The following is a 12,304-nucleotide window of genomic DNA, read 5'->3' on the forward strand; positions in this document are numbered from 1 at the left end:
AACAATGTATATAATACACCTAGCCAAATAGCAGGCACACATTAAAAGCAAACATGGTGCCTGGGTGGCAGTCGGTTGAGCACCCCACTCTTTGTTTCTGCTCAGGCTCTGATCTCAGGTTGGGAGCGCAGGGTCATAGAATCAAGCCCCACATCTGGCTCCGTGCTCAGCATGGAGTCTGCTTTGGATCCTCTGACCCTTCCTCTGCCCTTCCTACTCATGCATGATGTCTCTTTCTCTCTCTCTCTCTCTCTCTCTCTCTCTCAAATAAATAAATCTCAAAACAAAAACAAAAACAGAAACAAAAGCCTGCTTTCTTCTCTCCTTTCTAAAAACTATAAGGCTACCAGAACAAGTTGATAAGATTTCACAACTTCTAAATGCAGGTAGACAATTGAAATAGCATACTTGACTCAGGAAGGGGGTGGAGATGAGTACAGTTTGCTAAATCTGTAGATCAAGATGTATTTTTATGTAATTTCTCATTATCACCGAAAAGCAGAATTTTTCAAGAGGTTTTTCCTCTGGAACACCAGAATAACATTGAAAGTGAGAATTTTTGCCAAATTGATACAAATGAAAACACAAAAAGATGACCACATTAATTTTTTATGAAGATGGTTGAGGATATAGACAGTCATGTAGGATCTAAATAGCCTGATTTAATATGTGCCTCTTTACTGGTTAGAACCAGTAGAGGATTTGATTTTTCACTGCTAGCCGATCTCAATTAGAATATGATCTCCACTTAGTCTACCTTTAGAGGCTCTCACTTCTAAAGAAGTTATGTGTTTGCTTCTTTTTTACCATTTTTATTTTATTTTAATTCTAAGAGAAATAAAATTTTCTAGCGTCCTATGTTCTAAATGTTGCATGTCACCATAGAAATGGAAAAAGGAAACATTAAATCTTTCTTCATCATGTCTCTTTGTTCAGACACCATAAAAATGCATCCAGTAACAGAGAAAGGTCAATAAAAAGGATGGTAAGGTAGTTTGAAAGTGGAAGGATATTTCTTAACAGCTTTGTGAATTCAAAATGCTGTAGCATAAATGTCACTTATTAGTCCGCAATAACATTTGAAAGGATTCTGAACCAAGATAGACATGGATTTTATTTTCAGCATCTCTCTTTAACATCTGCTCCACGATGATAACCCTTGGAAACCACAAAGTTGGAAGAAAGGGCAGGGGTCAAAAGAAGGAGGGAGAAAACAGAAGAGGAAGAGAATATCTGCAAAGGTATTAGTAGCTTTTGAAGCAACTTCTCTGCATGAAAAGCAGGAAATAAGAAACAATCTTTCTCAAGTATTAAAATTAGATTTTCTGCAGAAATGACAGAAACCTTAATACAGAAAGGAGGCTTTTTAAGTTTCAAAAGACATATGGAAACCATCAGGCGATTTCGATCTTCAGCTCTCTTCCACATCTTCCTTAAAGATAGACCATAACCAGGTGTCAATAGAGTTAGTAACAACCAATGTCACAATTTTTGTGTCTATGTGACCTAGCATGATAGAATCATTAAGGCTTTACAATTCTAGGACACATTTAACAGGGGGTTGTGCTGCATTCTTTGTCAGCTCAAATGAATGCTGTGAGTAGATAAACACACTAAATGACCGTCATTAGATTCATCCAAATCAATACTTTATTTGGTCTTTTAGATGCAGGTGCACTGAACAGCGTTCACTCTGCTTCTCGTTCTCCCTAATCAGGCACTGCATATGCAATACAGCTCTAGCGGTGGGGATAATGAAGTTGTATTAAGCATTATTCCAAGACCGTACTGCCAGCATCATTAGGGCTTTGCTAAATAGGAGAATTTTGTTGCTTAGTAACACAAATATTGCAATGGAGGTGGCATATTATTTTTCTTTTTCTGAAATCATGACTCCCTAATTCACTTTCAGTCCTGCAAGGTTCGGATCCTGATTAATGATGTGACTCCCTTCTGACAATGTGGTCAGCCTACGTTTTGTATACCCAGCAAGGTGCAAACCAAATCTCAGTTGTGTTAGAGATCTTTGTCTTAAATGGATTCAACTTTCTTGTGTTTTTATCAGTCTCCCACTAAAACGAAAGCAGCATCATTACAATACCACAGCCCAGGTTTAATTGTATAGAAATCCCCTCCAAAAAAGGGGGGGAATGCATTTCTGAAGTGAAACTCACATATGACCAGAAATGAAAAGTTCTTGTAGGTACATAGAATCAATAAATAGCAACGGTAAGGTGATACTTCTTCCCAGAATAAGAATTCACAAGCATTTATAAAGTTGGACAACACTTTAGAATGATCTTAAGTTTTAAAAGCAATCATTCAGATATGTCCCTTGATACCATTAAGACATCTTAGTATAAAAATCATCTTTCCACTTTCATAAAACAACTTGAGTAGTTTTACCCTCTCTCTTCCTGTCCCCACTCCACCCCAGTCTTATTCTCATTCATTCTCTCTCTCTCATTCTCTTTCTCTGCAATATTTTGATGTAAAACTACATGTGTGAATATAAACAGGAAAATGCAAAAAAAGAGATATGATCAGAAACCATATAGAGAACAGGAAATACTTTTACCTGTAACACAATTACTGTTGAACTCTAAAATTGGCTCCGGCTTTCTGGTCAGCCAAGGCAAAAAGAAAACATCATTTTGCTTTGAATAAATCTCACTCTAATTTGAGTGAACACATACTTTTTCCAGAACTCAAAGTCAAGAGGAATTTAGCAAACATGTTAGAGAGTCGTCATGTGCATTAGTTTTTTATTGCTGTCATAACAATTTCCAGAAACTTTGTGGCTTAAAACAACACAAATTTATCACCTTTCTATCCCAGAGGTTAGATGTGTAACATGGGTCTCACTGGACTAAAATCAGAGTGTCAGCTGGAATAGGTGCCTTTTAGAGATTCAAGAGGAATCCTTCTCCTTGGCCTTATCACTTCTAGAGACTGCCAACACTTTTTGACTCCTATATGTTTCCCCCATCTTCAAAGCCAATAAAGTTGTATCTTTCTGACCATTCTTGCATAGTTGTATTTCTCTCCCTCCACAGCCAGGAAAGATTTATTCTCTTTTAAAGACCATTGATTAGATTGGGCCCATCAAATAATCCATGATAATCTGCCCTTCTCAATGTCCTTAATTTAATCATGCAGACTGACATATTCACAGTGGCTGGAGATGAGAAAGTAGACATCTTGGGCAGCCATTATTCTGTTGATCAGTTACAGCATAATTTTTTAAAAACAGAGGACCCCAAATCCCAGACCTGGGTTTGTGTATTGCCTAGTTCAATTACAAGCTATGTGGCCTTGGGGACATTATTTAACCTCATGAGCCTCAGTTTTCTCATCTGATATAAGACATTATAATATTGAACCTAAGATGTTGTATGAAATGGCTATGCCAAACACTTAGCACAGAGCTCAATAAATCATGGGTACTATAATTCTTGTTAATCCTTATCAATTCTTGATAAAAGCTAATAAGATCTAAGCTTATGTACCCATAGCACACATTTTTTCTAATTATTTCTTTAACTTGACACAGAGAAAGAACTTTCAGAGTGCCTTGAAGAATAGAGAGTTAATATGTGGTATAGACTCCTTCCTCAAATACTCCCATTGCCTCAACCACATTTTTGGCAGGTTCTATATAGCAATCAATTAAGTTCCACCTCCTTGGTACATGTCCAATGTGTGAGTATTATGTATTATTGATGATAGAAAAATCCATTCACTTTATATGTCAAAGAGTGAAGCAGCAGGTTTAATATCCTTTTTGTGAAAAATAAGCAGCCTGACATAAATTTTCTTCCAGAAAAAATTCATATTTTGTGAACCACAAAAGTACCTGTGAACATGGTCAGACAAAGCTCTGAGTCTTGCCAGATGCCAGAACAAGCAACCATTTGAAACACTGAAGACATAGATTGGACCTGGCTAGGGTCATATGGCATCATGTATGAGCAATCTGCTATTACTCTCCTGCTATCAGATGGTAAATGGTATCCTCCTAAACTCCTAATCCAGCTCAAATCAACTTTGCCCTATAAAATCAATCACTTCTAATGCTATTTTGAAATGACTCTTGATTTGAATGATTTTTCTCAATTTCTCCCACCCACATTATCACTTTTTTTATCAAGTCATCATTCTCTATTACTTAAGGTATCATTTAAAATTTATTCAAACTTAAGCAACAGAAAATCCAACCAACATTGGCTTCAACAGGATAGAGTTTGTCTTTCTCATGTAACATAAAATCTGGAGATGAGAAAGTTCAGGACTAATGGGCATTCAGGGATCATTAAAGACCCTGACTCATTCGACTTTCCTGATCCCCCATCCTCACTGAGTAGCTTTCCTTAAGATGGTAGCCACATCTACAAGCATTTTAATCACATTTCAGGCAGGAAGAAGGTAAGGGAAAAAGGCTAAGAGCAAGAGGCTGAAGATACATGCCAGTTATCATGGTACCCTCAAGCAATGTTCACATAATCCTGCTTTAATGATTTTCACTTATATATGATTGATCAAAACCATGTCCATGGCAGCTTGAGAAGGAGAGTATTAATAGTTGGGCACCTTGCTGCGATGACGAAATCAGGATTCTGTTAAATTGCCACACCTGATTTAGCACTGTACTGTACATTCCTAATCCTAATTCCTAATCTACCAACCTGATGCCAGTGACCATTACACTGTGCTTAACCCCTCCCAACTGACATTAAATTGATCTAAGAAACAAAACCATACTTACAGTAGACTTTGGCTCTTCTTTGCCCAGTGTGTATGTCCCAACATCATTATCATACCATGTTGAGACCCATCATAATTTCATTCTAATTTATTTCCACAGATTTATCTCCTACTTTTGTCTCATTCCCTTTACATTTCAACCACACTAAACCTATTGTCCTAATGCAATATGCTCCTCCCCTGCTTCTGTATTTTTGCCTCTATCTAGAATCCCCTTCCCCTTCTGTTTTTTCAGACATCCCATTATTATTTTATTTTATTTTTCCTTTTTTTCCATTATTATTTTAAGACACATAATGAATAACACCACTTTTGAGAAGCTTTTCCCAATTATTCACCACTCTGTTTGTTGGGCTCTCTCCTTGTGCTCATCTCTCTACGGTAGCCTTTGCACAATTAATTGTATTATATTTTTTCTGTTTCCAAGTATCTTCCACCTTCACAGTCTGAAATTCCTCAAATCAAGACTTCCTATACTTTTCCTGACACATAGTAAACCCTCAATACATTCATGTAATAATTGATTAGATAAATTAATGAATTAAGAAGGTATATAAGTAGTCAAGAACTAAAGAATTAGTTTTATATGTCAAAATATGGCAATAGATTAGAAGTTTGAGGAAAATATAGGAAATAATCAGAAACTCAGGGAAGGGAAAAAGAAATAAGAGATTGGGGACTCACTCAAGGAATCTAGGATTAAAGAATCAGAAAATATTATAATCTAAGGATCTGGGTACCGAGTACAAGAATAAAGGAGACTGACTCTGAGCAGAGTGTAAGCCAGATGTTAGCTAGCTTTCCCTTTCTCAGGGCACTGAAATATGATTGTGTTAAAAGATTAACTGAGGGATGTTAATGTTTCATGAGTGTATTTAAGCATACATCAAAATGGGGCAGCACCAAACTGAAAATGGCTGAAACTGAGTAAAGAGATTTTTATAGAGAAGACATGGGAGCAAAGCAAGACAATTATTTCATTGGCTCTAGACTAAGAGGTTTTGCCTTATTGGGGAAAGTTTAGTTGACTGTTGATTGATTGTTCTCAGGTTTCATTTTCTCAGATTTGAGTGCACTGATTGGCTAAGGTTTTGTTTTGCTCACATAGACTCCCTAGGCATGAGAGACATTCCAGTCTAACAGCCTCCTCATTTCATTATTTTAACAATTGGTTTAAACCAATTTTCACACCTGTGGAAATGCTCATTTGCTCCCATAGCTAAAAGTTTGGGTTTTCCTGAAGCAATTTTTCCTGTCTCCAAGCTTTTGTTTGTGCTGAATTAGTTTGGGTCATCAGTTATTTCTCTATTTCATATAAAAACTTAAATGTAGGAGTGCGTGGCTGGTTCAGTCAGTTAAGCATCCAACCCTTGATTTTGGCTCAGGGTCATGAGATTGAGCCCCATGCCCTTCTCCATGTTGAGCATGGAGCCTGCCTAAAAACCTCTCTCTTTTTCTCTCTCTCTCTTTCCCCGACTCTGCCCTTCCCCAGCTTGTGTGCTCTGTCTGTCTCTCTCTCTCTCTGATAAAAAAGAAAAAATATATAAATAGTGATGATAAACTTAAATGTAAGTCTCATCCTTTTCCTCAGTTTTTGAGAAAATACATTTTACAAGCTATTTGCATGAAAGTAGACGTATCTCTAAAGGGGATAGCAAGGATTTTAATTATAAAAAATAAAAGCAACTTCCAACTGTACACTAAATTCCCCTGGTTCTAAGTCTTGTGACCTTCACAGTGCCCCCAAACTTTTTCAGTTTTATTGCATCTCTAGCTACACAATCTACTGATTTAGGAAATCGAAATTTCCCTTAGCATACCAGGCAGAACATTACTGCTAGACATAGTACTAGGTCCATTTTGCATATCTAAATCTAACAATGATATTCCCAGCAGATTGAAGGAGCTTTTAATATATTTGAAGCCACATACCATCAAAGATGATTGAGGTTATAAAAGTAAACATTTTCCTCCTTAAGCCAAAACATCTGACAGACTTTATCCCTAGCTTAAGATAAATAACCAGCTGAAAATGTTCACAAAGTTGTGGATTAGCTATAGCAAGGTTAGGGCGAGGCTTGGAGTTTCTTGACAAATGTCTAAAGATCTTGTGTTCTGCTTCAAGAGAGCCGGATTTGGTTGATAAATAAGCAACATTTTTCATCAATGAAAAATAGATTTATTTATTTATTCTGTGAATGTTTATGACACATCTATTATGTGCCACACAATATTCTAAGCATGAAGATAAAGCAGTGAATAAGGAGATTAAATTCTTACTCTAATAGAGCTTAGATATTTAGGGATAATAATTGTATCTACATCGTAGAATACTGTGAGTAAATTATAAAATGCATCAAATACCTTAGAACACTTCCTGGCAGTTCTAACTGTAGAATGGCAATTATTTTTTTAAATTATTATTATTATTATTATTATTATTTAAGAATGTTATATTCTGATAAGAGCACATGATCAAAATGTAGTCATTTTGTGAATAGGAAACTTCTTGAGACCCAAGGATAAAAATAATGGAAGCTTATCTTGATTCATTCAATTCAATACATATTTATCAGGAGTGTTTTATATATCAAGTATTGTTCTAGGATCTTGAGATACAGACACAATCTAGAAAGAAAAAACTTAAGAGGTGTCACAAAATGTTTCTTATCTGATGTAGAAGGTCCCTATTTTATCTGTAATAGCCCCTGCTTCGGTGAGCTTAACTGACATGTCAAGCAATGATAAAATGTCAGGTCGTCTTCAACAAAGATCACTTTTTAGCATCTCTGTCAACATCCATTTGGTGCAATCATTCTCCAAGAGAGATAAACTTTCAGTAAACAAGTATGAATGATTCTGTCAAAGGAGAAAGAAATTCTACGGGCACACAGACTAAAAACTTGATAAACCATGGAAAACTATAAAACATATATAAAACAAAGTTAAAAGTATTTAAGTCACAAAGATTACAAGTTCTTATCTCTCAGACACCATTCTGTGTCATTTCGATTTATGGTTTTTGACCCAAGTTCCCCATGTCCTCGTAGAAAAATCTACTGGCTCAAGAAACAACTTGTAGTAATTCACAAGTCTCTTCCATCCAAATTAGTCTACAAAAGTCATAGAGTTGAAACCACACAGCTACCATTTCCATCTGTCCCCATCTTTTCAGGAGCTGCCAAATCTAAAGAAAGGAAGATCATTAACAAATAAGAAAATAAAGCTAGTAAATTATCATAAAACATGCAGCCTCACAAATAAACAAATAAACTAAAATTAAAACAGTGAGGTATGCTCTTTACCAAATAAATTAGCACAAAGAAATCTTATTTTTATAAAGATGATTCCCTGTGCTGTCAAGGAAGCAGTTAAATGGGTGATTTTATATTTCTGATAACAATGTTAATTGGCCTTTAGGGAAGAAATCTGACAAAGTGTATCATAAGCTATTAAGTTTTTCATATTTTTTTTGACCTGGTAACTCAATTTGTTAGAATCTATCCTAATTTGAACAAAAGCATATGCATGAAGATATTAGTCACATCATTATGTACATTAATAAGAATAGAAATAATTTAAATGTCAAACAATGAGAGAACTGTTAATAAATTGTGGCATATTATTCAACTACTAAAACATAAAAATTCTTACTATATATTTTTGTAACCCAGTTTGCTTATACTTAACTTCATTCCTAAAAGTATCTGAGATGGGGATATCATACTAAATGATTTTTTAAGTACAGAAAACATGATTACACATGAAACATATTTTTAAACGCATAGTGGAAGGAAATATGTCACAAATTAAGTAAATCAGTGACATTTTGGATGGCTGCTTTTCTTTGCAATTTTCCATTTGTTTGAAAAAACTTATGAAACTTTGTAAAGAAAATATTTATTTATAAATAAATTCCAATAAAAATTACCTTTGACTTGATTATTAAACTGGACACAGTGCATTTTGTGGTCAGATTTGCAAGGCATAATGGGAGCTCTGATGTGTTATAACTCACTGTGAAACCTCAGAACGACACCTTATCATCAGAACAGGGAGTCAGGGTTCATGGTTTTTAAGATCCATCATTGTTCAGGTAGCTGAGGGCAAAGAAAATAATATTTGTCATTGCTTGTTTTGTTTGTTTGGTTGGTGGGCAGGTAAGTTTGTTTTATTTTTTAGCCTATCAAAGAAAGTCCTGGAAACCGAAAGAATTTGATAAGAAGTTACCCAATCACTAAACCAGAGCAATTCTAGGTAAATTTTCCACCAAGCTTAAAATAAAACATAACAACTCTCAAAAACTTTATTGATTATACTCAGAATCCAAGAACAGTTCATTTTAGGTCTGCCATCCTGGCAAGTCTCTCTTCAGAACAAAAATTTCTCAAATTGCAGTATTTTAAAATATACTCAGAAATTTCTTTAGGTCGCGCTGAGAACCAACAGAGTAGTCATAAGTTACCGACTATCGCTGTATTTGAGCAAAAAATATGTTCTGTAATAAGTTTTTCAATGGGGGTGAGGATGGAGACAACAGAAGGGAAAGTTAGAAATAAGAAAGGAAAGACTGACAAAGATCAGATAAGTTTAAGAAATGATTTTTTTTAAAGTCTTGCTGTGCATTTTAATCTTTATGGGTTACACAGATGACAAAACATCCCAATGGCTCATTATACCATGACAAGGGCCAAAATCTTTGTGGAGTCTTCTACTAGATCTAGACCACATTTACTCTCTGCACATATTTTTTTTTTTCCATTTCAGTATAGTTAGTAGCATAATATTAATTTCAGGTGTACAGTATACCAATTCAGCACTTCCATACATCACAAGTTTGAGCCCATCTCATACCATATTTTGGGCTCCTCGATTACAACTGCATAGTTCTCTTTTGTTGACACCCTGTTCTCCCCACATGATCTATTTTTTCACCTCCATATTGGTCAGGAACCAGTGAGAAAAACAGAAAGCACAGTAGATATTTCTGCAGAAAGAATTTAATATTAGAGATTAGTTGTACAAGTAGTGGAGGACTTAAGAAGCAAAAAGAAGACATTAAAATAACCCATATCATGACTATAAGAAGCTGGTGCTTTTTCCTCCTCCCCTGTGGGCTGAAGGAAAATAGGGATCATTTAGGGTTATCCGAATTTAGAAGTGTGAAGGAACAGCCCTGTGGAGCTTCTACTAGTCTGTGGGCATCCTGAGGCTGCCTCATGAAATACTGAAAGAAGTTGGGGACTGCAGCCAATTGCCCTGAGTGCAAAGTGTCATTGCTGAGGCAGTCCTGACAGAAACAATAAGCAAAGAGGAAGAAAGAATTTTTCCTTTCCTCTGCCTTCCAATCTTGTGCTAATACCCTTCACTGGTAAAACCTATCTGAAAGCCACTCGAAATGAAAATGTATGTGTGTGATGTCATTTACACTGTTAAAGTCCAGCACTACATACAAGAATATATTTGTATTTAAGAGAGAATAGCTTAAAAGCCATCCTAGTTCATACTCTTGGCTTGTCAACATTCATATAGATCCTAATACATATATTTGAATTTATATGTAAGAACAACAGATGTAAGAACAGAGATGAGAGATCAATCTCTCTCTGAAAACAAAAGTTATAAAATCCCAACAGTCACTTTTAGCTATTTTTGGGAATTCACAGTTCTGGCAATGATAATTTTTCCTGTAAATCAGACAAATTCCATCTGAATATTTTGCAACCTAAAGAATAAACTGAAATTTAAGTGACAATAATCCTATATAAAACAATAACAGGAAACAAGGAATAAAAAATAACTTAGTTGATATGTACAATATATATACACAACAAGCAGAGAAGAAAATATAACTAGTTCATTTCTCAATTCTCTAATTTGTCACAAAACTACTGACACATAGGATTTCTATCTTGTACCACCCATTGCATGTTCTTTTTGACCTAATGTTCATTTGGTTAAGGTTCTTTTAGTTCTTAAGGAATGGAATGATTTAAACCTTTATTCCTGAATGGTAAGAATACTCAATATGTGGTAGCAATATAATTTTCCTTAGTGATCAAGATTAATCATTCCAGCCAGCACAGTAATCTCCATCTTTGCTTGCTAGAACTGTGGCAAGAGAAGACCAAAGTGACCATGTGTAATCTCAATTGCTTACTTAATAGAATCATTATCATGTCCACCAGTAAAAATATCTCTCCCTTGGAAACCAAGCCTGCCAAAGTTGTAGGGCTGGAGAAGTTACATACATACATACATACATACATACATACATACATAAATAAATAAATAAATAAATAAATAAATAAATAAATATCAGTAGGTAATAATGTAAGGAACCACTCCCACTAAAACACTTTGATTTTAGGGCCCATGTATTTTTACTGTGAGTACCATATACTATATATTTTGGTGGCTTGCTATGTGTACTGCATCTCTAATATAGAACCCTAACTGTTCTGGGTCTGTTCTGGCACCATAACTGAATCTTCGGCAAGACATTTCCTTATTCCATCAGGACATTTGCTGGACCTTCATTTCTTGATCTCAGAATACAAATAAGTCCAGCTAATTCCACTGGCATGTTCCTGTCTAGGATAACCAACTATCCCACTTTGCCCAGGCCTAGTCTTATTTTAACACCAAAAGTCTTACATAAAGCACTTAGTCTCAGGCAAACTAGGATGATTGGTCACTCTACAATTCCCACACTTTTTGCTGGAAAATTCTTTGTTACAATACTCACAGAATTTCCTGGTAATGATTAAGACTTTGTATAGGTATAAGGATGATGGGGTTGGTGGAAGCATTGCAGAAAGAAAATAAAAATTCAAATCCATGTATATTCCATTCCAGTATATACTGTAATAGGAAAGTACAATGTAATCAACCAACATGACCCACCATACTGAATTACTTAGAGCTTCTTTTGATGAACTTTCAAATAAAATCTAAAGAGTTTCAAATTCCATGCCCATTCTAAGAGATCCATCTATATATCTCTGTCTTAGAATTCATTACCAACTTTGCATTCCAATTCTCTAGGGTGCCTTGTTATCCAGGCAGACCATGAGTTACTGTCCATGAATCAGTGCATGTCCACACCTTTTGGCCATCTTTCAGTCCAGGTAAAGTGAACAACAAAATCCACACCCCAAGGTCTGCTAATTCATAGTATTTCCTTTCACCACAATTTTCTGGGACACTATTTTTTGAGGATTTAATGCTGTATTTAGTACACTTAGTTGGTGCTAGCATATTATGCAGAAGCATCTGCAGAAATGAGTTTAAGCAAGATCCAGTAAGAACTCTAGATTTCCTCCTTACACAACTTACTTCTAATGTATGGACCTACCTTTCCTTGATGATTGGTTGCTGTTTTGCCTGCCAAACTTCTGGCTTGATGTGCCAAATAACTTGCAGTTCATGATGGCCAGCTTGGGTCACATGGTCATTTGATGTCCCATTGTTTGGCATTCAATATTTAATGAGACCTAGTAGCAATCCAGGATCAATTACTCAAAAGTAAAGTAGTTAT

The 12,304-nt window shown here is 35.5% G+C and overlaps 1 protein-coding gene and 1 long non-coding RNA gene across 2 annotated transcripts in view; one reads left to right on the top strand and one right to left on the bottom strand.

The window, feature by feature from the left end:
- The window catches only part of GALNTL6 (polypeptide N-acetylgalactosaminyltransferase like 6), a 1,159,236-nt gene that overhangs the window by 871,420 nt on the left and 275,512 nt on the right, over positions 1 to 12,304 (top strand). The window lies entirely within an intron of this gene.
- LOC140616456 (uncharacterized) lies at positions 7,238 to 12,303 on the bottom strand. The gene is made up of 4 exons (XR_012016935.1): positions 12,122 to 12,303; positions 9,619 to 9,751; positions 8,696 to 8,864; positions 7,238 to 7,951 (listed from the first exon to the last, which is right to left on the bottom strand). It is a non-coding gene; the product is annotated as an uncharacterized lncRNA (long non-coding RNA).

The sequence above is a fragment of the Canis lupus genome, chromosome 24 (assembly GCF_048164855.1).
Source record: "Canis lupus baileyi chromosome 24, mCanLup2.hap1, whole genome shotgun sequence".
NCBI lineage: Eukaryota > Metazoa > Chordata > Mammalia > Carnivora > Canidae > Canis > Canis lupus.